Genomic DNA, 23,960 nt, shown 5'->3' with positions numbered 1-23,960 from the left:
TGTAGTTTGGACCGGAACCCTAAAACCGAGGGAACTAGGTCGTCCGGCTAGGTCAAAATAGTACACTGAAATTCAGTAAATTGCAATAAAATGCAATACACTTGGAAATGAAATTGGTGATATATACCAACACTAAAGGGCTATAAAATGTAACATATTGATAACATTAGAATTGACTCACTTAGAGTGCATCGAGGGTCAACATTATAGGTTGACTAATGAAATGAATTGAAAGAAATAGTACTAAGAAGATTTAAATATTAGATTTTATTGTTAGAAACAAATTCATTGAGTACTGAAACACTTTGAATTGTGTGTTTCAGTTGAAAAGGATATTGAGAAGCGTAAGGAACACTGAGTCAGGGCCAAGAGGCATATATCAAAGGTCTGTGCACAATACTTTTTATATTCACTGCTTTTACCAGAAAATTTATTTGGAGAAATGAGTTATGAATAATTTTTTATTGTTTTAGCTTTGGGAATATTATTTAGAAATTATTGTATTACCTACTTTTCAAATGGAAATTTTTAGATAAAATGTGATTTGTGGTTTGTATGAAATATTGTGATTTGGAATTGTTTTGATTCACACTTGGCATGACAGTGTTACTATGTTCCTCCTCCATTTATGGGGTGAGTCTGATTATATTCCTCCCTCTTTGACTTGCCAGTCTGAGGTGAGTGTGGATGAGTACTCATTATTTAGCTAGCTTCCTCCCTCATTGATTTTGATTATTGGGGTGAGTGTGCCTTGTCGTGATGTACACACGGCATGTTCGGAAAAATTTGTGTCATGGCCTAAATTGTGTTATTTATTGGCAAAACTGTGTTATTCAATTATTTGATCAAATTGTGTTATTGATTGGCAAAACTGTGTTATTCAGTTATTTGATCAAATTGTGTTATTGATTGGCAACACTGTGTTATTCAATTGTTTGATCAAATTTGTGTTATATGAGCTTTGAAAAATTGTGAATTGTTTGGATTGTAAATTGTCAATAAAAGTTTTGCATACCGCATTTTAAATTGTTATTATGCACCACTGAGTAAATTTTACTCAGCGATAGCTTTTTCATTGCTGTCGCAGGTAGACAGATGGACAAAGCAGTAGAGTAGGCTGTGTGTACCACATTTTGAGATTTCGCCGGGTATATCAAGTATACCATATTGTGTAGTTTTTGTTGTAATGTATGTGCACTGTATATATATATTGTACTTGGTCTTGAGCAGTTGTAAACTAAAATTGTAAATTATTTTGTCTTATAAAAATATTGTGGAGTATTTATCTTATATCAGCTTTTGGAAACACTGGAAAATTGATTGTTGAACTGAATTGATAATGTTGAGAAATTTATTGTGTTGAACAAATTCATTGGAGTTTGGGATTGAGAAATTATATATTTGAAGTGCTTTTTACAGGCTTTTAAAGAACTGTTTTATTCAAAATACAGATTGCACTCCGCCAAAATTTTTACAGAAATTATTAATACTTCAAATGTGTTATTTAGTTTCACTTCAATAAAAAAAAAAATTTTAACACCTGTCAATAGTGCTCACCACTATAAAAAGAAGTAAGAAAAGTTTTAAAATCCCTTATAGTGTATTTAATGGGTTATCAGTAGACGAAATTAGTAATTCATTAGGTATACTATGTGATCATGTTATGCCTTACGGAGGGGTAGGGTGTGATATATTTTAGTGGTATCAGAGCTAGTTTTTAAATTTTGTTTTGACTTGTAATTTGAATATTTTTCCTTCATAGTACAACTACTCAATGTCATTGTTTGATACATACAGTACATTACATTATAAATATGTACTAACAGGAGGAAATCTCCTTGTGTTATTTGCTCAGGAGGTATAATATCCTCTAATTGACTATGGAAGAAGGGCACCGTTCTGTAACACCCTCCCTGTATCCATTCCGTACATTCTATTATTCCGGTGACCGGTGTCGGTCCGGATAGCTAGAACGTCTGAAAAAAATATTTAGACTAATGTGAGGAACCATAATTAATTCAAATATTAATAAGAAAAATTTAGGAAAAATTTTAGAAAAAAAAATACAATCAAGTTAAATGAGTCGGTGCTCTAGCGATGGGCAACCCAGTGGGAAGTTGCGGTCCTCGCAACTAGAAGCCCTAGACCCGAGAGAAAATTCATAAAATAATTTTTAGGACTCCAGTGAAGAGTCATTGAGGTTTCTATGGTATTAGAATGCCAAGAAAATGCTTAGAAAAATTTTTTAATCGGTACAGACAATTTTAGTCTGTTAAGCCAAACGGAGGGCATTTTGGTCATTTCGCCTTCAGAGGTGATTTTTGGCCGTCTTGTCTAGTTAAGTAAATAATTATTATGACATAAAATATAAATAAATATTATTAAAAATTGAATTGAAAATGAGTAGAGAAGAGAAGAAAAGAAAATGAAAGAAAATGCCAATTATGACAACATATGATGTCATTAAACTTACCCACCAATCCCCATTAGTTAACCACTTAATTAAGTAATAAAAGAGGATAAATGAGACCAAAAATTAAAAGAAGAATTCTGCTCCTTCTCCCTCAAAACCAACGGAACTACATGGACACACCACCATAGTTCAAGCTTCAAAGCTTGGAAACCTTGCTTATCTTGCACAAAAAGCCCTAGATCCCTTCAATAAAAATTACCCCCACACCTTGTAGTAGTGTTTGGCAGCCAAGAAAAGCCAAGAAAGTGAAGTTTAAACTTGAGAGAATTCTGCTCAAAAGAGGTTAGTGTCCAATCTATTAGCACTTTTACTTGGTTCATGCTTAATGCCAGGAGATAAGTAGAAAATGTAAGAAAAACAAAATAAAAATTATGTGTATCCATCCCTATAAATTTCAGCAGCCTAGTGGTGATTAGGGTTTGATGAATTTACTTGAAGTAAAGTGTCTATGAGCTGCCCATAGCATGAGATGAGTGCTTGAACATGATTGTGTAAGTGAAATGCAAGTATAGTGCATGAATGAACTTGAGAACTTAGACATTTGAATAACATTAGGGTTTGCTCATGTAATGGTATGTTAATCTTGTAATGGTTAATTAGTGACCATTTGAATGTCTGTGAGGAGGAATTGAAGTGAGTAAGTGTAACACCCCTATGTTCGGTAGTGCGTTCTACTGTTCCAGTGACCAGTGTTGTCCGGATAGCTAGGATGCCTAGAACTACACTTAGATATCAGTGAGGAGACATAAAATAACGAAATACAAGAAAAGAAAATACAAGAAAAACAAGGGAAAAATAAATAGCAATGAAATGTAACTAAGTTAAAAGAGCCGAGAACCCTAGCGATGGGTGACCGCACAGGGAAGTTGCGGCATGGACCGTTGACTAGCCCTGGACTGCGGGGAATCCTGAAAATATTTTTAGGACTTAAATAAATGTTTATTGAAGTATAAATACCATTAGAAATATCAAAGAAAAATTAATTAATTAGTACAAAGAAAAGTGAGAAATCGAGAAAATGACAAAACTCGGTAATACCGAAAAATCGGGAATGCAACCCGAACAGGGGCATTGTGGTCATTTGACACCCTAAGTTGTCTTTTGACCTAAATTTCCATTAAAAATACATGATATTACACTTGGAAAATGTCATGAAAAATTAAATTGGTGGTACCTAATGTAAATAGCAAAAATTGGGAGTTAAATGTGGGAATTTGGGAATTTAAGATTAAATAAACATTAAACCTCACTTAGTGCTCCACTCACCTCACTTAAGTGGACCACTACATATTTTTTTGGGCAGAAACAACTCACCTTCTCCAACCTTGGATAGCCAGCCAAAAATGGAAGAGTGAAAACCTCTGTGAAAACCTCCATGGCCGCATGGTTTTGAAGCTTCATGCAAGCATGATCCAAGCCTCTTTCCTTGCACTTCCCTTCACTAAAAGTTGTCCATACACCTTGGGCAGTAGATAGGCAGCAAGAAGATCAAGTTTTGGTGAAGTTTTGAAGAGTTTCCAAAGTGGTAAGTAGGTATTTTTTATGCTTGCTTCATTAAAGTTTGTGTAGATGTTATGGGTACTTGAATTGTAGAAGGATTTTTGGAATTTGATGTTTAATGGGAGATTTATATTTTTGGCAGCCATGGAAACTCCATAAGAACAGTGTATCCTTGCATGTAAATGGTAGATTAAAGTGTTGATTAAGTGTTTATGTGTGTAGGAATAAATTGGGTGATGTATACTAAGTATATGTGAATGTACACTTGATTTTGGAAGCTTGAAAATTAATTGAGAGAGATGTATGAATTGGCAGCTTGAAGTGTGGACCTAAATGTGTTATTTCATGGTTTGGTTTATGGAATATTATTGTTGAATTATGGTACTTGTTATGGCAACATGTGTATGTGTAGAAGAGTTTGAGTTTGGACATGTGAATGAGTTATATTATGTAGTTAAATTATGTGTAATTTGGACTTGGTAAATTCTGTACTATAAGGTGCATATTGAGTGTGGTTATAAGCTGCCAAAATGACAAAAAATGTGTTCATGTTATGGTCCAAAACATAAATGGAATGAATGTATAACTTGGTAAGTGTTAAAAGTGTATTTGATGAGTGATGAACAATGTGCAATAGGGAAGTGTGTATTTTGGCTTAGAACCTTAAGTGTGTGGCTCTAATTGGTATGAGACCAATTGGAGGTGAAACTAGGCACAAAAAGTGCCAACTTTCATGAAGGAAGCCTACCAAAATTCTGCTTGGAAGGGAACTTGAAAAATGACCAAATCCGGATTAGTGCATTTAAGGCTTGAAAATTGACCATTTGGGAAGCAGTTAGTGTTTTGGCCATAACTCACTCAAAACAGGTCCAATTGACCTGAAATTTTTACCATGAATAGTTGAGACACATATCTACAAGTCTTATGAAGACACCAAAGCCCAAAAATGACCATAAGCAAGTCAAATAGCTTGCAAAAATTCGGGTCCAAAAACTGGCCGAACCTAAAATGACCTAAAATGACCTAAAGTGACCAATTTTGGTATATTCTGACCAGCAATAGTAAAATGACCATAACTTGGTCTACATAACTCAGAATGACCTGAAATTTTGCCCTGGGTGCAATAAGACATAGATCTACAAGTTTGTAGTTTTGACTGAAACCTAAAAACTGAGGGAACTAGGTCATCCGGCTAGGTTAAATTGGTATACCGAAATCCGACAAATTTCAATAAAATGCAATATACATGGAAATGAATTTGGTAACATGTACTAATACAAAAAGGCTACAAATTTGATATATTGGTAACACTAAAACTTAATTCACCTAGAATGCATCGAGGGTCAACATCTTAGGTTGACTAAGGAAATAATAGAATTCAATAAGTTAATTATTAAGCTTTATTCTTAGAGACAGTTTAAATGAGTACTGAAACACTTCAAATTATGTGTTTCAGTTAGCAAAGACTTAGGGAAGGGGAAGGAAACACTGAGTCAGAGCCAAGAGACAATTATTAGAGGTTTGTGCACAACTAGTTTTTAACTGATTTTGTTCTGAATATTTCATATGATTAAATGACATATTTTTCTTATGTGTTATGTTTAGCAAGCATTGGATTTAATTCAATGATTATTGAAATTATTATTGTATGTATGAATTTAGCTTTGTGAAATGGTATTTCCACAAGTATTAAGCATTGTTGTTAATTGAATAAATTATGTTTTGAAAAATTGTGATAGAACATGTTTTGAATTGTGATGGGCAATTTGCATGGAAAAATGCAAATTTATGATTTAAATTGTGATGAGCATAAAAATTATTGGATATTGGAATTGACTTTGAGTCAAATTGTATTGTGATTTATGCTCACTAAAAGGATTGTGATATTGTTTTATATCTCACTATAGATGCTTGACTAGGTTATTACCCGTCTCTGTCATTTGTTGAGAAGACAATGGAGTTAGTTGTGTTTTGATTACCATGGTACGTGCACAGGCTTAGATTCTCCTCTTATTAGAGGTTAGATCTAAGTTTTATGTTATGGCCCTTTCGAAAGATTCATTATTGTGATGTGTACTGTGCACGATGATTCGACCTCCTCGACCATAAGGAGAAAGAATCCGATTCGACCTCCCCGACCATAGGGAGTTAGAATCACCCTGAAGATGGCCCTTTCGGATTAGTCTTGCATAGTTAGTGAGATACATAATGGTTTTTGAGATACATAATGGTTTTTGAGATACAAAATGTTTTTTAATAGTAAAGAATTGTGATTTCAATTATGATTTATGTATAATTGATTTTGTTGGAATTACCTAAATGGTTAGTTATGATTTGATAAATTGAACTTCGTGATCAAAGTCATTTTATACAAATGATTCATATTATTGGCAATGAATAGTTTGAGTTTTGGAATTTGATGAATATCCAAATTTCCAAATTTTTTGTTGTAATTTTTGTTAAGGTATATTGTACTATATTTTAAATTATAGTTGTACACCACTGAGTTCACCACTCAGCGATAGCTTTGTATGCTGTCACAGGTGAAAAGAGCATAGAGTAATTGAGTAACTTCTTTGTAGAGACATTCAGATCCGCTCCAGGTATAACCATGTACACAGGTTTTGATGTATGCATGTAATAATATATATGTAAATTATTTGAGCAGTTGTATAAAAACTCTTGTAAAATATTTTGGCATGTAATTAAATGTAAATTATTGTAAATGTAAATTTCAGATTTCATTTACTTGAATAGTCTTGTAATATAAATTTTGAGTCTTGTAATCAATGAAATGTTTCTTTATGATGAGATTAATTTGAATTGAGATTTGAATTGTGAATTGAAATGAAGTTATTGGAGTTGTATTTGAGAAAACATATTGGGAACATTTTCTTTTGTAGGATTGAAGAACTGTTTTTTTTAAATACAGCCAGCACTTTGCTGAAATTTAAAAAAAAAAATTTATAACACCAGATTTTAATCGATGATTTAAATTTCATGAAAATTGTTTTAAAATCCCTTGTAGTATATCTAATGGGTTATCGGTAGGCGAAGTACGGTAATTCATTAGGTGTACTACGGGATCATGTTACATCTTACAAGGGAGTAAGGTGTGACAGTAAGGATGTTAGAGTGGAACTTAGGCATGCTACCCTTGGTGACCTGCAGGACTGGTTGTGAGTCCAGCAGGTTTGGGTAGCTATAAATGGAGTTGTAGAGGTTCAATTGGTGCAAGGCTAATTGGGCATGAAACTAGACACATAGTGGCATAACTTTGGTATAGAAACCTTGCCCAGAAAACCAAACCAAGTTGACCTAAAAATTGCCCTAATCTGGGTGACTTGCATTCTGCCTGGGCAAAATGACCAAATGAATAGTATTCATTTATTTGGTCATAACTCAGTGTAGAAAGGTCCAATTGACTTGAAATTTATCAGAAGAGAGCTGAGACATAGACCTACAACTTTCATACAGAACACAAATCCAAATTCTGACCATAACCTAGTCAAATTGCCAACCAAACTTAGGTTACCAAATCTGGCAGAACCAGTTTTGCCCAGAATTTTGGATTCTGTCCAATCCGACCAGTTATGGTGTTTAGGCCATAACTTGAGCTACAAAACTCTAAATGGAGTGATTGAAAAAAAGGAAATGTAACTAGACAAAATAAGGAACAACTTTCATGAAGACAAATTTTCCAAATTCCTACTGTACAAATAACCAATTGAACAGTAAACTTAATGCTTGAAATCTGAAAATTGTGAATAACTAACACTAAGCTTTAGAATGGATTTGGCAACTAATGCCAACAACTTTGGAATGCAAAATGTGTTATGTTGGTGATATTTAAGCCAATATACCTATTATCTACTAAAAAGTCAACATTTTAGTTAACTAATGAAATAAATAGTAACCTTACATATAAACTACAAATATGTGATAGCCTATGGCTATACTGATTATGATGTTAACTTGGCTTTATACTGTAACATCCTCACTTTAGCTAGTTCGTACAGTCTACTGTTCCCGTGACTAGTGTCGGTTCGGACAACTAGAACGTCCGGAAAAATATTTAAACTAAAGTGAGAAACCATAATTAACTCAAATATTAATAAGAAAAATTTAGAAAAAATTTTAGAAATAAACCAAGTTAAATGAGCCGGTGCCCTAGCGATGGGAAACCTAGTGAAGTTGCGGTTCTCGCAACTAGGAGCCCTAGACCAGACGAAAAAATTATAAAATAATTTTTGGGACTCCAGAGAAGGGTTATTGAGGTTCTTATGGTATTAGAATGCCAAAAAAATGCTTAGAAAAATTTTTCAATCGGTACAGACAATTTTAGTCTGTTAAGCCAAACATAGGGCATTTTGGTCATTTCACCTTCAGAGATGATTTTTGGCCAACTTGTCCAGTTAAATAAATAATTTATATAACATAAAATATGATTAAATATTGTTAAAAATTTAATTGAAATTAATTAGACAAGAAATGGAGAGAAAATGAAAGAAATTGGCATTATGACATCTTAGTGATGTCATTAAAGTTTTCCCAACCAACCCAATGTAGACACATGGCATAAACTTATTTAAAAGAGACAAATGGGCTGGAAAAATGTAACAAAAATCAGATTTCTCTTCTCTTCATCTTCCTTGCCGTGACCCTCCTCCATAGCCACCCATTTTCAAGCTTTTTCAAGCTTGATTTCACTAGCTTCTACACCACAAAACCCTAAACTAGCAACACAAAAAAAGTGTTCTTGCATCTTGGTGATTCTTTTGCAAGCAAAAAGAAAAGGAAAACAAGAACTCTAGCAAGTGGGGAATCTCACTCCATAGAGGTTAGTGACCTAACCTTGGTTTTTACTTTGAATTCATGTTTAAGGACCTTAAATGAGTGTAAATTACAAAGAAAATTTGTTGAATATCATTTGTATGTCAACCCAAAATTTTGGCAGCCTTGGCTGGGGTGTGCTTGTGATGAGTTTTATGGAGTTAACATGCAAGTATGGCTGCCCTTAATATGTATCTTGTAAGTGGAGTGATGAAATACCATGATAATGCATGGTTTGTGATATTTGAGTTAGGGTTTGGGGTGAAAAATGAGACTTTGGGCATGTGTTGATGAAAGTAGGTTTTAATGGTCAATTAGTGACCATTTGGTTTTGTTTGAATAAAAAATGAAGTGCATTGTGTAGTGGGATTAGAGTTTGGTGTGGCTGCCCTTGGTGACCTGCAGGATTGAACATGAGTCCAGCAGGTTTGGGCAGCAATAACTTGAATTGTAGAGGTTCAATTGGTGCAAGGCCAATTGGACATGCAACTAGACACATAATGGCACAACTTTAGTGAAGAAACCATGCCCAGAAAACCAAACCATGTTGACCAAAAGTTTGCCCTAATCCGGGTGACCTGCATTCTGCCTAGGCAAAATAACCAAATGAATAGTATTTTTTCATTTGGCCATAACTCAGTGTAGAAAGGTCCAATTGACCTGAAATTTTACCAGATACAAGATGAGATATAGATCTACAACTTTCATGAAGAAATCTAACCCAAATTATGATCAGAACATATTCAAAAAGTTAGCTGCAATCACTATTCCTAACACTGTAGATTTGGTTAGTCCAGAAATTCTGGAAAAATTTGAATCCGGCCAGTTGTGGTTTTTGGATCATAACTTGAGCTACAAAACTCCAAATGGAGTGATTTAAAAAAGGAAATGTAACTAAACAAAATAAGGAACAATTTTCATGTTGATCATTTTGCCAAATTTCCACTGCAAAAATGACTAATGGAATGGTAAACACAAAGCTTGAAAACTGAAAATTCTGCCCAATTAACATTAAGCTTAGAAATGGTATTTGCAATCAATACCAACAAATTTAGAATGCAAAATGTGGTATATTGGGAGTATTAGAACCAATGTACCTATTGCCTATGCAAAAGTCAACATTTTTGTTGACTAATGAATGGAATAGTAACACTAAAACTTAAATTTCAAAAATTATGAAACTTAAATATGTAAAATGCCCTAGTATACCTAGCAAGATTGGTTTTGATAGGTTGGCATGCCAATAGGGTTCTGTTAGCAGTACTGCACATGGCATTATGCCATTCTGTGATTTAATGGCTTTTAGCCATTCTGACATTGTGTTGAGACTTGGCCTTGTGCCTAATGTTATTACAGCTTATTAGCTGTTCTGTTGCACACCGGGAGACACAATGTGACCGATGGTGTGATGGTCCGAGGTACTTAGTACCCAGTACCAGTTTACCCGTTTATCCAGTCCAGTCGACTAGTATGGGTTACTCGGGCAATGATAATAAGTCTTACCAAACTTTAATCAAATAATACTACAAAAAAATCAGGAATTAAGTCTACCAAAAAATGTTAATATACATTCTGCATACTTATTTTTATTCCTATTTTATTTTATTTTATATTATCACCACTAAGCAGAATTGCTTAGCGCGCCGCTTTTGCCACGCGCAGGTACTGGAGACCTAGCTGGGGAGCCCAGTAGACATCAGACCGGGTGAGCCTTAAAATCTGCATCTGGAGTCCAGAGTCACCTATCATCTGTAGTGCATATGGTAGGATATTAGGATTTCGGGGTAGCACTTTGTATTTTGCATTTTGTATAAATTTTGGTTTGTAACTATAAACTCTTGAAATTATGTAACCATGTAAATATATGAAATTTCATGTTATTCAAATTTTATGTATAATGTATATTGATAAATGAAATGTTGAGAAATATGAATGTGCTTTCAGTGATGATGTGAACAGAAAAGAAAAATTTCTGAAAATAGTATTGAGATTTTGAGATTGAGTTGAGATATGTGTGCATAATGGAGTTTGGATTTGGAAATTATATTGGAAGTATTTTTATATAGGTTCAGAAGAATTGTTTTCCAAATTTATAGCCGGCACTCTGCCGGTTTTTCTATAAAAATTGCGAAAAAATTCAGATTTGTCAAAAATTGTAAATAAATGAATTAAAAGGGATAAATTGTAATAGAAATATAAATTGGTGCTCCGACACACTGAGTGGCATATCTTGCTCGGCTATACTGTAGACGGGTAAGGGGTGTCACATTTAGTGGTATCAGAGCATTGGTTTAGGCATTTCTGGGCCTAGATAGAGTGCATACCATTGCATTACATTTGTAAGTGTTGAGGTGACACTGATGCAGATCTGTTTGTTTTCTTATTTTGAATAGGATATGGATCCTGCTTCGCAAAGAGCAGTTGATGAAGAGGTGGAGAGTCGTGCTCCACCAAGAGCTGAATCTGGGGGCAAGGGATAATCTGCTCCACCGATAACTGAGGCACCTGCCTAACCTCAGTTTGTGCTATTTCAGCAAATGACCGAATTCTACCGGCAAATGATGGGGGCAATTCCACCACCACAACCACAGCCACAACCTCCACCAGTACCACAGAAGTCCCATCTGGAGAAACTGCAAAAACATGGGGCTGTAGACTTCTTTGGGAAAAGGGAGGATGATCCCATGACAGCAGAAAACTGGTTGGATAGAACCATCAGAGTGCTGAAATAGCTTAACTGCACCCCCGAGCAGAACCTGGAGGGTGTTGTGTCCCTACTTCAGGATGATGCATATCAGTGGTGGGACACAGTAACCAGTGAGGTGCAACCTGAACGGATCACCTGGGAATTCTTCCTCATAGAGTTCAGGAAGAAATATGTGAGCAAAGTGTATTTAGAAGAGCGAAGAAGAGAATTTATCAGTCTGAGACAGAGGCAATTGTCAGTGGTTGAATATGAGTGTGAGTTTGTCAGACTGAGTAGATATGGGAGGGAGATAGTCCCTACAGAGGCAGAGAGGTGCAGAAGGTTTGAAAAAGGGCTTAATGACAATATCAAAGTTATGATAACAGCATTAGAGATCACAAATTTTGCTAAACTAGTTGATGCTGCATCAAAAGTGGAAAGGGTTCGAATAAATGAACAAAATAGGAAAGATAGGCAGCGTAAGAGGAATTTGGGCCAGGACAGTCAAGTATACCAACCGATAGTAAGAAGTTTAGGGGTTCTGGTTCACAAGATCAGACACAGGGCCACAGAGGCCAGATTAGAATATCTATAGCTAGCTCCCCAGGCACAATAACAAGGGGATCAGCCCCAGTGCCTGAATGTATGCATTGTGGTAGGAGACATAGAGGGGAGTGTCGACTGTTAACTGGAGAGTGTTTCAAGTGTGGGGCTATGGATCATTTCATAAGAGATTGCCCTCAGAGGAGTGGTTCAATAGCTCTGGTACAAGTTGATAGACCTTCCCCTACAGCTCAAAGGGGTAAAAGATCGGGTAGAGTAGAAACGGCTGACATTTCACAAAAGATTGTTTCTGAGATAGTTGAAAAGCCCGAAGTCAGGGTGGTACCACAAGTATATGCTATGGAATCTCAGGAAGAGCCAAACCCAGACACTGACGAGTCGATACAAGGAAGTGAAGAAACAAGGAGGTAGCAACTCCATGATTACTTAAGTTAGGTAAATTTTGAGGATGAAATTTTTATTACAGGGGAAGAGTTGTAACATTCTCACTTTAGCTAGTCCGTACAGTCTACTATTCCGGTGACCAGTGTCGGTCCGAACAGTTAGAACATCCGGAAAAATATTTAAACTAAAGTGAGGAACCATAATTAACTCAAATATTAATAAGAAAAATTTTGGAAAAATTTTAGAAATAAAATATAACCAAGTTAAATGAGCCGGTGCCCTAGTGATGGGTAACCTAGTGAGAAGTTGCGGTTCTCTCAACTAGGAGCCCTAGACCCGAGGGAAAAATTATAAAATAATTTTTGTGACTCCAGAGAAGGGTTATTGAGGTTCTTATTGCATTAGAATGCCAAGAAAATGCTTAGAAAAAATTTCCGATCGGTACAGACAATTTTAGTCTGTTAAGCCAAACGGAGGGCATTTTGGTCATTTCACCTTCAGAGATGATTTTTGGCCAACTTGTCCAGTTAAATAAATAATTTATATAACATAAAATATGATTAAATGTTGTTAAAAATTTAATTGAAATTAATTAGACAAGAAATGGAGAGAAAATGAAAGAAAATGGCATTATGACATCATAGTAATGTCATTAAAGTTTTCCCAACCAACCCAATGTAGACACATGGCATAAACTTATTTAAAAGAGACAAATGGGCTGGAAAAATGAAACAAAAATCAGATTTCTCTTCTCTTCATCTTCCTTGCCGTGACCTTCCTCCATAGCCACCCATTTTCAAGCTTTTTCAAGCTCGATTTCACTAGCTTCTACACCACAAAACCGTAACTTAGCAACACAAAAAAGTGTTCTTGCATCTTGGTGATTCTTTTGGGAGCAAAAAGAAAAGGAAAACAAGAACTCTAGCAAGTGGGGAATCCCACTCCATAGAGGTTAGTGACCTAACCTTGGTTTTTACTTTGAATTCATGTTTAAGGACCTTAAATGAGTGTAAATTACAAAGAAAATTTGTTGAATATCATTTGTATGTCAACCCTAAATTTCGGCAGCCTTGGTTGGGGTGTGCTTGTATGGACATATTTTGTATTTAAATAATATTTTGTATGTACCTGATGCTTTTAAGAACATCATTTCTGTATCTAGTTTGACTAGAAATGGTTATGATTTTCACTTCACAAATGATATTTGTAATATTTATTTTGGAAATGAATATGTTGGCTAGGGTAATATGCATGGTGGACTTTATTATTGAGATAATAATGTTAAATACAAATCTAATGCAAGCAAACTAAATAAATGTAATGCCATAAAGAAAATCAATTCAAGTTCAAAACATATTTGGCACTTAAGATTAGTTCATATTACAGAAGATAGGATTACAAAGCTAGATAAAATAGGGATTTTATCCTCATTGGGTTCTGAACTACTCTAACTTGTGAATCCTACCTTCAAGGCAAAATGACTAGATCACCTTTTATTGGAGAAGGGTTAAGAGCTGAAAATATTTTGGACCAAGTTTGGGATCATGTTGATCCACTTGAAAGTATTGTACCTATAAGAAATAAATGGGTTTTCAAGAAGAAAATTAGTTCTGATGGAAAGGTAGATAACTATAAGGTAAGGAATCGATTATGAGGAGACTTTCTTGCCTGTTTCCGTACTTAAATCAATTAGAATTTTATTAGCAATAGCTGTATACTAGGATTATGAGATTTGGTAAATGGATGTCAAAATAGCTTTTCTCAATGGAAACATTGATGAAAACATTTTCATGGAACAACTTAGGGGTTTTGAATCCCAAGATAGTTTCTAACGTGTGCAAGCTAAAAGGATCCATTTATGAGTTGAAACAAGTTTCGAGGAGTTGGAACATCCATTTTGATAAAGCCACTAAATCATTTGGTTTTATAAAAAATGTGGATGAGCCATGTGTATATAAGAAGGTTAGTGAGAGTGTTATCACTTTCCTTGTTTTATATGTAGATGACATTTTGTTAATAGGCAATGACATAGGTATGTTAACAATGTTAGTAGTATGCCCTAGAGCATATCATTTAGTATGTATCTTGTATATATTTTTATTAATAAAAGGCATTTCCACTTTTCCATTTACATAATATATTTATGTGTAATAGAAAAGGTCCATTGATATTTTGTTAGAAATATTATTCTTAAGTTGTTAAGAATATGAGTGACAATATTTCTAGCACAAAGTATCATAAATAGGTTCACAATCGAGGATACTTCATAATAAGGACATGACTTATCCAGAAAGATTGTATTCATGTTTGTTCCCAAGTTATTTATATGAGATATAAATAAGATGGAATGGTGAGTCTCATGCCATATGACAAACATGATAGGCACTTATAAATGATAAGTAGGCCGAACCAGTGACACTTATGACAAGCACATGGAGTTTACTCTTGTCAATGTTTTGTCATAAATCATATCGTGCATATAATCTTTAGACTGAGATAGCACAGCTTATCTTATATATAGGTAGTCCGAGTTTGATATCGCTTTCATACTTGTACTGTGTATGGGTATATGGGCATGTGTTGGCTCCTACTAATTATATATGGAGGTAGGTGTTGATCAAGATGGAATCTGCTCTCTAAGTAAATAGAGATAAAATCCTATGTTCATTTAATTGTTCTTGATGTTTCAAGTTCTGGCCAGAGACAGATAGATTTATTCGTAAAAGAGTTTCGATGAGAAGATCTTTTAATAAATAACTTGAATTAAAAGAGAACATAATATTCATAGCAAATGGAGTTTGAAATAAAACATTACTCATGATGGAGTTGTGAATATGTAAGAGAGAGATTCTAGTGCATGGTAACTTATGATTATAGGTTCATTTAAGGTAAACCTTATTACTAATTGGGTGGCTATGGCATGCTATGCTAGGTATTAACCATGGTCTATGAGGTTCATAAAATGATTTAGAGAAATCATTTATGGTAAGAAAGAGTTCTGATGATATTAAGAGTTGATATCATGTCTCATTGCCAATTAGTGATGAGCCTAGTAAGTCACACACATACACAAGTTATCACCTATTTAAATATGATTTAATTAATTAATTAAAGAGTTTAATTGATTAATTAAATAGGTTTGGTTTGCAATTAGATTGCAAAGTCCCTAGCATGACTTGAAACCAAATCTAGATTATTGGATGTATAATATAAGTTAAATTTATATTTAAAGTGTTTAGATATGAATTTAATTAATGAGAAATTAATTAATAGAGATTAATTAATTAATTTATATTTGATATAAATTAATTAGAAGAAGAAAATAATTATTTTGGGTTAAGAACTCAAAATTAAGACACAGGGGCATTTTGGTCATTTTGCAGTGTGACACGTGGCACCATGAGATGGTGACACATGGCATAACACATAAGCTTGCCAAATGTTTTTTTAATCATGTAAGATGATTAAAATCAAGATTAAATATAGGTTTTACACTTGGCACAATGTGATTGGGTCACTTAAACCTAGAGCTAATCAAAGGGTGACATGTGGCAAGGGTTTAATGTGTTAACCTAGCTATTTAAGTGTTGTTATGAGAAAATAAAATACAACCAGCAGCCACACTCCTTTGTCACGCCACTTTGAGGGTTTTTATCTCTTCTTCTTCATCTCTTATCAATTCAAAGAGATTAGCCATCAATCTCTTGAATTAAGAACACTAGGAATTGTTTTTAGTGTCCTGTTTACATCTCTAATCTCTTAAAAGGCAGAACTTGAATTTCTAATTAATAGAAAAGGCTTTAGAAGCTGTTCAAGAGCTGCCATAGGTGTTCTTGGTGTGGAAAAGCTAGAGGGACAACATCCGTGTCCTCAAGACGAATCTCAAAGGCGCAGACACGCTGCGAAGGCATCAAGAGGTTAGTGTAATCGTTCTTGATTTAATCTAGGGTTCTAAAATTAATCTGATAAATTTTAAAATCTTAAATGGCAAATACAGATCCAAAAACATATTAAAAAAGTTTTAATATGTTGTTTATCATTGAAATCAAATAGATAAAAATAAATCTTGCATGATGCATGTGACCCTAGGTGAAATTTTTTGAATTCAATGGTATAAACTTGTGTTTTTCACGCTATATCAGATATAGACTCTTCAAAATGGATTGATGCTATGAAATCCGAGATTGATTCCATGTATAAGAATCAAGTTTGGGATCTTGTTGACACACCTGAAGGTATTGTACCTATAGGGAACAAATGGGTTTTCAAGAAGAAAATTGGTTCTGATGGAAAGGTAGAGACCTATAAAGCAAGGCTAGTAGCGAAAGGGTTTCGCCAAAGGCAAGGAATCGACTATGAGGAGATTTTCTCGCCTGTTGCCATGCTTAAATCAATTAGGATTTTATTAGCAATAGCTGCGTACTATGATTATGAGATTTGGCAGATGGATGTCAAAACAGCTTTTCTCAATGGATACATTGAAGAAAACATTTTCATGGAACAACATAAGGGATTTGAATCCCAAGATGGTTCCAAGGTATGCAAGCTAAAGCGATCCATTTATGGGTTAAAACAAGCTTCGAGGAGTTGGAACATCCGTTTTGATGAAGCCATTAAATCCTTTGGTTTTATCAAAAATGAGGATGAGCCATGTGTATATAAGAAGGTTAGTGACAGTGCTATCACTTTCCTTGTCTTATATGTGGATGACATACTATTGATGGGTAATGACACAGGTATGTTGACGACTATGAAGGTATGGTTGTCAAATACATTCTCCATGAAAGACTTAGGGGAGGCAACCTATATTCTTGGGATTCGCATCTATAGAGATAAAGCGAAACGAATAATTGGTTTATCCCAAAGTCTATACTTGGAAAAAGTGTTAAAGAGCTTTAACATGATTGATTCCAAGAGAGGATTGTTACCAGTGAGACATGGTATCCATCTTTCTAAAGAGATTTAACAAAATACACCACAAGAAAGAGATAAGATGGCCAGGATTCCATATGCTTGGCTATTGGAAGTTTAATGTGTGCAATGTTGTGTACTAGGCGGATATCGCATATGTCGTTAGTTTGACTAGCGGTATCAATCCAATCCAGTTTGGAACATCTGGATAGTCACCAAGAATATCCTTAAGTACTTGAGAAGAACTAAGGATTTATTCTTGATTTATGGAGGTGGAGCCTTGCAATTGGATGGTTATACGATTCGATTTCCAATCGATATCGATGATAGAAAGTCTACCGGATATGTGTTCATTTGTAATGGAGGTGCGATCGGTTGGAAGAGTTCCAAGCAGAGCACGATCGCAGATTCCACTACGTAAGTCGAGTATATTCGCATCGACTTTGCAAAAGAAGTCGCTTGGATAAAGAAGTTCGTGAGTAACTTACAGAGTTCCTTCCATTGAGTCGCAGTTCCACTACATCGTGACAATAATGGAGCAACATACTGAGCTAAGGAACTAAGGTCTCACCAAAATCCAAACACATAGAAAGGCACTACCATATTATCAGAAATATAGTTGGGCAAGGCAATATAGCCATGCAGAAAAATAACATCAGCTGAAAAATCCTGCTGATCCATTCACTAAGCTTTTGTCACAAGTTTAGTTAGATCAACATCTTGAGAAGATGGGTCTAAGGTATTGTAATGAATGGCTCTAGTGCTAGTGGGAGACTGTTAGTAGTATGCCCTAGAGCATATTATTTAGTATGTATCTTGTATATATTTTTATTAATAAAAGGCATTTCCACTTTTCCATTTACATAATATATTTATGTGTAATAGAAAAGGTCCATTGATATTTTGTTAGAAATATTATTCTTAAGTTGTTAAGAATATGAGTGACAATATTTCTATCACAAAGTATCATAAATAGGTTCACAATCGAGGATACTTCATAATAAGGACATGACTTATCCAGAAAGATTGTATTCATGTTTGTTCCCAAGTTATTTATATGAGATATAAATAAGATGGAATGGTGAGTCTCATGCCATATGACAAACATGATAGGCACTTATAAATGATAAGTAGGCGAACCGGTGACACTTATGACAAGCACATGGAGTTTACTCTTGTCAATGTTTTGTCATAAATCATATCAGTGCATATAATCTTTAGACACGAGATAGCACGATTATCTTGTATATAGGTAGTTTGAGTTTGATAACGCTTTCATACTTGTACGTGTATGGGTATATGGGCATGTGTTGGCTCCTACTAGTTATATATAGAGGTAGATGTTGATCAAGATGGAATCTGTTCCTCTAAGTAAATAGAGATAAAATCCTATGTTCATTTAATTGTTCTTGATGTTTCAAGTTCTGCCAGACAGAGATAGATTTATTCGTAAAAGAGTTTCGATGAGAAGATCTTTTAATCAAGAACTGGAATTAAAAGAGAACATAATATTCATAGCAAATGGAGTTTGACATAAACCATGACTCGGCTTGAGTTGGGATTTTGTAACAGAGAGATTCTAATGCATGGTAACATATGATTATAGGTTCATTTAAGGTAAACCTTATTACTAATTGGGTGGCTATGGCATGCTATGCTAGGTGTTAACCATGGTCTATGAGGTTCATAAAATGATTTAGAGAAATCATTTATGGTAAGAAAGAGTTCTGATGATATTAAGAGTTGATATCATGTCTCATTGCCAATTAGTGATGAGCCTAGTAAGTCACACACATACACAAGTTATCACCTATTTAAATATGATTTAATTAATTAATTAAAGAGTTTAATTGATTAATTAAATAGGTTTGGTTTGCAATTAGATTGCAAAGTCCCTAGCATGACTTGAAACCAAATCTAGATTATTGGATGTATAATATAAGTTAAATTTATATTTAAAGTGTTTAGATATGAATTTAATTAATGAGAAATTAATTAATAGAGATTAATTAATTAATTTATATTTGATATAAATTAATTAGAAGAAGAAAATAATTATTTTGGGTTAAGAACTCAAAATTAAGACACAGGGGCATTTTGGTCATTTTGCAGTGTGACACGTGGCACCATGAGATGGTGACACATGGCATAACACATAAGCTTGCCAAATGTTTTTTAATCATGTAAGATGATTAAAATCAAGATTAAATATAGGTTTGACACTTGGCACAATGTGATTGGGTCACTTAAACCTAGAGCTAATCAAAGGGTGACATGTGGCAAGGGTTTAATATGTTAACCTAGCTATTTAAGTGTTGTTATGAGAAAATAAAATACAACCAGCAGCCACACTTCTTTGTCACGCCACTTTGAGGGTTTTTATCTCTTCTTCTTCATCTCTTATCAATTCAAAGAGATTAGCCATCAATCTCTTGAATTAAGAACACTAGGAATTGTTTCTAGTGTCCTGTTTACATCTCTAATCTCATAAAAGGCAGAACTTGAATTTCTAATTAATAGAAAAGGCTTTAGAAGCTGTTCAAGGGCTGCCATAGGTGTTCTTGGTGTGGACAAGCTAGAGGGACAACATCTGGTGTCCTGAAGATGAATCTCAAAGGCGCAGACACGCGCAAAGGCATCAAGAGGTTAGTGTAATCGTTCTTGATTTAATCTAGGGTTCTAAAATTAATCTGATTAATTTTAAAATCTTAAATGGAAAATACAGATCCAAAAACATATTAAAAAAGTTTTAATATATTGTTTATCATTGAAATCAAATAGATAAAAATAAATCTTGCATGATGCATGTGACCCTATGTGAAAATTTTTGAATTCAATGGTATAAACTTGTGTTTTTCACGCTTCCTGTTTAAAAACACTTCTAAAATAATTTCCAAATCCAAACTCCATTATACACATTTAAGTCAATCTCAAAGTCTCAACATTTCATTTTTCAATATACATAATGCAGAAAACCTCAATAATATGAAATTTCATATATTTACATTAATATATAATTACAGGAGTTTATAGTTACAATCCAAACTAATACAAAATGCAAGAATACAAAAGGGCCACCTATAGTCTTAATGTCCTACCATATGCAGTGCAGATGTGAGGTGACTCTGAACTCCTGATGAAGCTCTGTAGGCTCACCCTGTCTGGTGTCTGCTGGGCTCCCTAGCTAGGTCTTCAGTACTTGCGCGTGGCAAAAGCAACGCGCTAAGCAATTCTACTTAGTGGTGACAATATAAAATAAAATAAAATAACATAAAGTGAAACGAATATGCAGAATGTGTGTTTACATTTTTTTGGTAGACTTAACTTCTGATATTAATATCATTATTATTTGATTAAACTTTGGTAAGGTTTATTATCATTGCCCGAGTAACCCATACTAGTTGACTGGACTGGATAAATGGGTAAACTGGCACTGGGCACTAAGTACCTCGGACCATCACACCATCGGTCACATTGTGTCTCCCGGTGTGTAACAGAATAACTAATAAGCTGTAATAATTATCAGGGTTAAAACCCAAGTATATCAACTCAAATAACATAGCCAAAGGCTATTATGTCACAGAATGGCATGGGAAGCCATGAAACACAGAATGGCATGAAGCCATATGCAGTACTGCTAACAGAACCCTATTGGCATGCCAAGCTATCCAAACCAATCTTGTTAGGTATAGTAGGGCATTTTACACTTTTGAGTTTTACAATTTTTGAATTTCAAGTTTTGATGTTACTATTCACTTCATTAGTCAACCAAAATGTTGACTTTTGCATAGACAATAGGTATATTGGTTTTAATACTCCCAACATACCACATTTTGCATTTAAAATTTGTTGCTATTGGTTGCCAATACCATTTCTAAGCTTAATGTTAATTAAGCAAAATTTTCAGTTTTTATGCTTCATCTTTACTGTTCCATTGGTCATTTTTGCTGTGAGAATTTGGCAAAATGATCAACATGAAAGTTGTTCCTTATTCTGTCTAGTTGAATTTTTTTTTTTTTGAATCACTCCATTTGGAGTTTTGTAACTCAAGTTACGGTCCAAAAACCACAACTGGCCAGATTGAAAATTTTCTGAATTGACCATATCTACAGTGCAGTGAACAGTGAATACAACTCACTTGTTGGATAGGTTCTGGTCATAATTTGGGTTAGGTTCCTTCATAAAAGTTGTTGGTCTATATCTCAGCTTATTTCTGGTAAAATTTCAGGTCAATTGGACCTTTCTACATTGAGTTATGGCCAAATGAACAATCACTGTTCATTGTTCATTTGGTCATTCTGCAGAAACAGACTGCAGGTCACCCGGATTAGGGCAAACTTTTGGTCCACTTGGTTTGGTTTTATGGGCATAGTTTCTTCACTAAAGTTGTGCCATTATGTGTCTAGTTTCATATCCAATTGTCCTTGCACCAATTGAATCTCTACAATTCAAGTTATGGCTGCCCAAACCTGCTGGACTCATGTCTAATTCTGCAGGTCACCAAGGGCAGCCACTCCAATCTCAATTCCCACTACATAAACCACTTCATTTCTAAGTTACACAGAGCCAAATGGTCAGTATTTGACCAATAATACATACTTTCACCATTAAAAGATTAAGGTCTCCAATTTATGCCCAAACCCTAACCCTAATATCTCAAGTCATGCATTTACATACCTTCCATTGTCCTAAGCATTGTATTGATGTTAAAGGCGGCCAAATAGCAATTTAACTCTAAGAAAACTTCAAAACTCTACTAGGTTCAAGGCTGCCCAAAACTTTGGGATGGGCATACACAAGATATTTAACAAATTTCTTTTCAATTTTGCACTCAAATATACTTTTTCAACAGAAATTTAAAGAGAGACATGAATTTAAGTCACTAACCTCTAATGGAATGAATTTCAAACTTATCAAAGCTCCTCCTTTCTTCTTCCTTTTGCTGTATTTAGCTTGCCCAAAGTGTAGAAATAATTTTTTGAGAAGACCAAGATGAGTTTAAAGGAAGTTTAATGGGTTATCTCAAGCTTTCCTAAGCTCCCATGGAGGTTTCTCTTCTCTTTCTCTTTCTCTTTCTCTAATATTCCCATTGGTTTGGAAAGAAAATGGCTGCTGGAATTTTCATCTTTGTTTTCCAGCCCATTTGGTCTCTTTTAAACAAGTTTATGCCATGTGTCAACATTGGGTTGGTTGGAAAAACTTTAATGACATCACTATGATGTCAAAATGCCATTTTCATTCATTTTCTCTCCATTTCTTGTCTAATTAATTTCAATTAAATTTTTAACAACATTTAATCATATTTTATGTTATATAAATTATTTATTTAACTGGACAAGTTCGCCAAAAATCATCTCTGAAGACGAAATGACCAAAATGCCCTCCGTTTGGCTTAACGGGCCAAAATTGTCTGTACCGATTGAAAAATTTTTCTAAGCATTTCCTTGGCATTCTAATGCCATAAGAACCTCAATAACCCTTCTCTGGAGTCCCAAAAATTATTTAATAATTTTTCCCCCTAGTCTAGGGCTCCTAGTTGCGAGAACCGCAACTTCTCACTAGGTTACCCATCGCTAGGGCACCGGCTCATTTAACTTGGTTGTATTTTATATCTAAAATTTTTCCTAAATTTTTCTTATTAATATTTGAGTTAATTATGGTTCCTCACTTTAGTTTAAATATTTTTCCGAGTGTTCTAGCTGTCCGGACCGACATTGGTCACCGGAACAGTAGACTATACGGACTAGCTAAAGTGAGGATGTTACAGATGTGATGTAGCCATGCAGAAAATAGCATCAGTCGAAAATCCAGCTGATCCATTCACAAAGCCTATGTCACAAACTCAGTTAGACCAACATCTTAAGAAGATGGGTCTAAGATATTGTAATGAATGGCTCTAGTGCTAGTGGGAGATTGTTAGTAGTATGCCCTAGAGCATATCATTTTTATATGTATCTTGTATATATATATATATATATATATTTATTTATTTAATAAAAGGAAATTTCACTTTTCTGTTTACATAATCCATTTATGTATAATTGAAAGGGTCCATTAATATTTTGTTAAAAATTCTATTCTTAAGTTGTTGAGAAAATGAGTGACAGTATTTCTAGTACAAAGTATCATAAATTGGTTCACAATCGAGAATACTTCACAAAGGACATGACCTATCCAGAACGATTGTAATCATGTTTGTTTCCAATGTATTAATATGAGATATAAATAAGTTGGAGTGATGAGTCTCATACCACATAACAAACATGATAGGCACTTAGACATGATAAGTAGGCCGAACCAATGACGCTTATGACAAGCACATGGAGTTTGCTCTTGTCAATGCATTGTCACATATCATATCAGTACATATAATCTTTAGACCTGAGATAACATAGCTATCTTGTATATAGGTGGTTTGAGTTTGATACTGCTTTCATACTCATACTGTGTATGGGTATATGGGCATGTGCTGGCTCCTCCTAGTTATATATGGAGATAGGTGTTGATCAAAATAGAATCCATTACCCTAAGTAAATAGGGATAAAATCCTATGCTTATTTAATTATTCATGATGATTTAAATTCCTGGCTAGGACAGATAGATTTAGTC

The sequence above is a fragment of the Hevea brasiliensis genome, chromosome 13 (assembly GCF_030052815.1).
Source record: "Hevea brasiliensis isolate MT/VB/25A 57/8 chromosome 13, ASM3005281v1, whole genome shotgun sequence".
Taxonomy (NCBI): domain Eukaryota; kingdom Viridiplantae; phylum Streptophyta; class Magnoliopsida; order Malpighiales; family Euphorbiaceae; genus Hevea; species Hevea brasiliensis.
The sequence above is the reverse complement of the archived record's forward strand: the minus strand, read 5'-3'. Positions refer to the sequence as shown.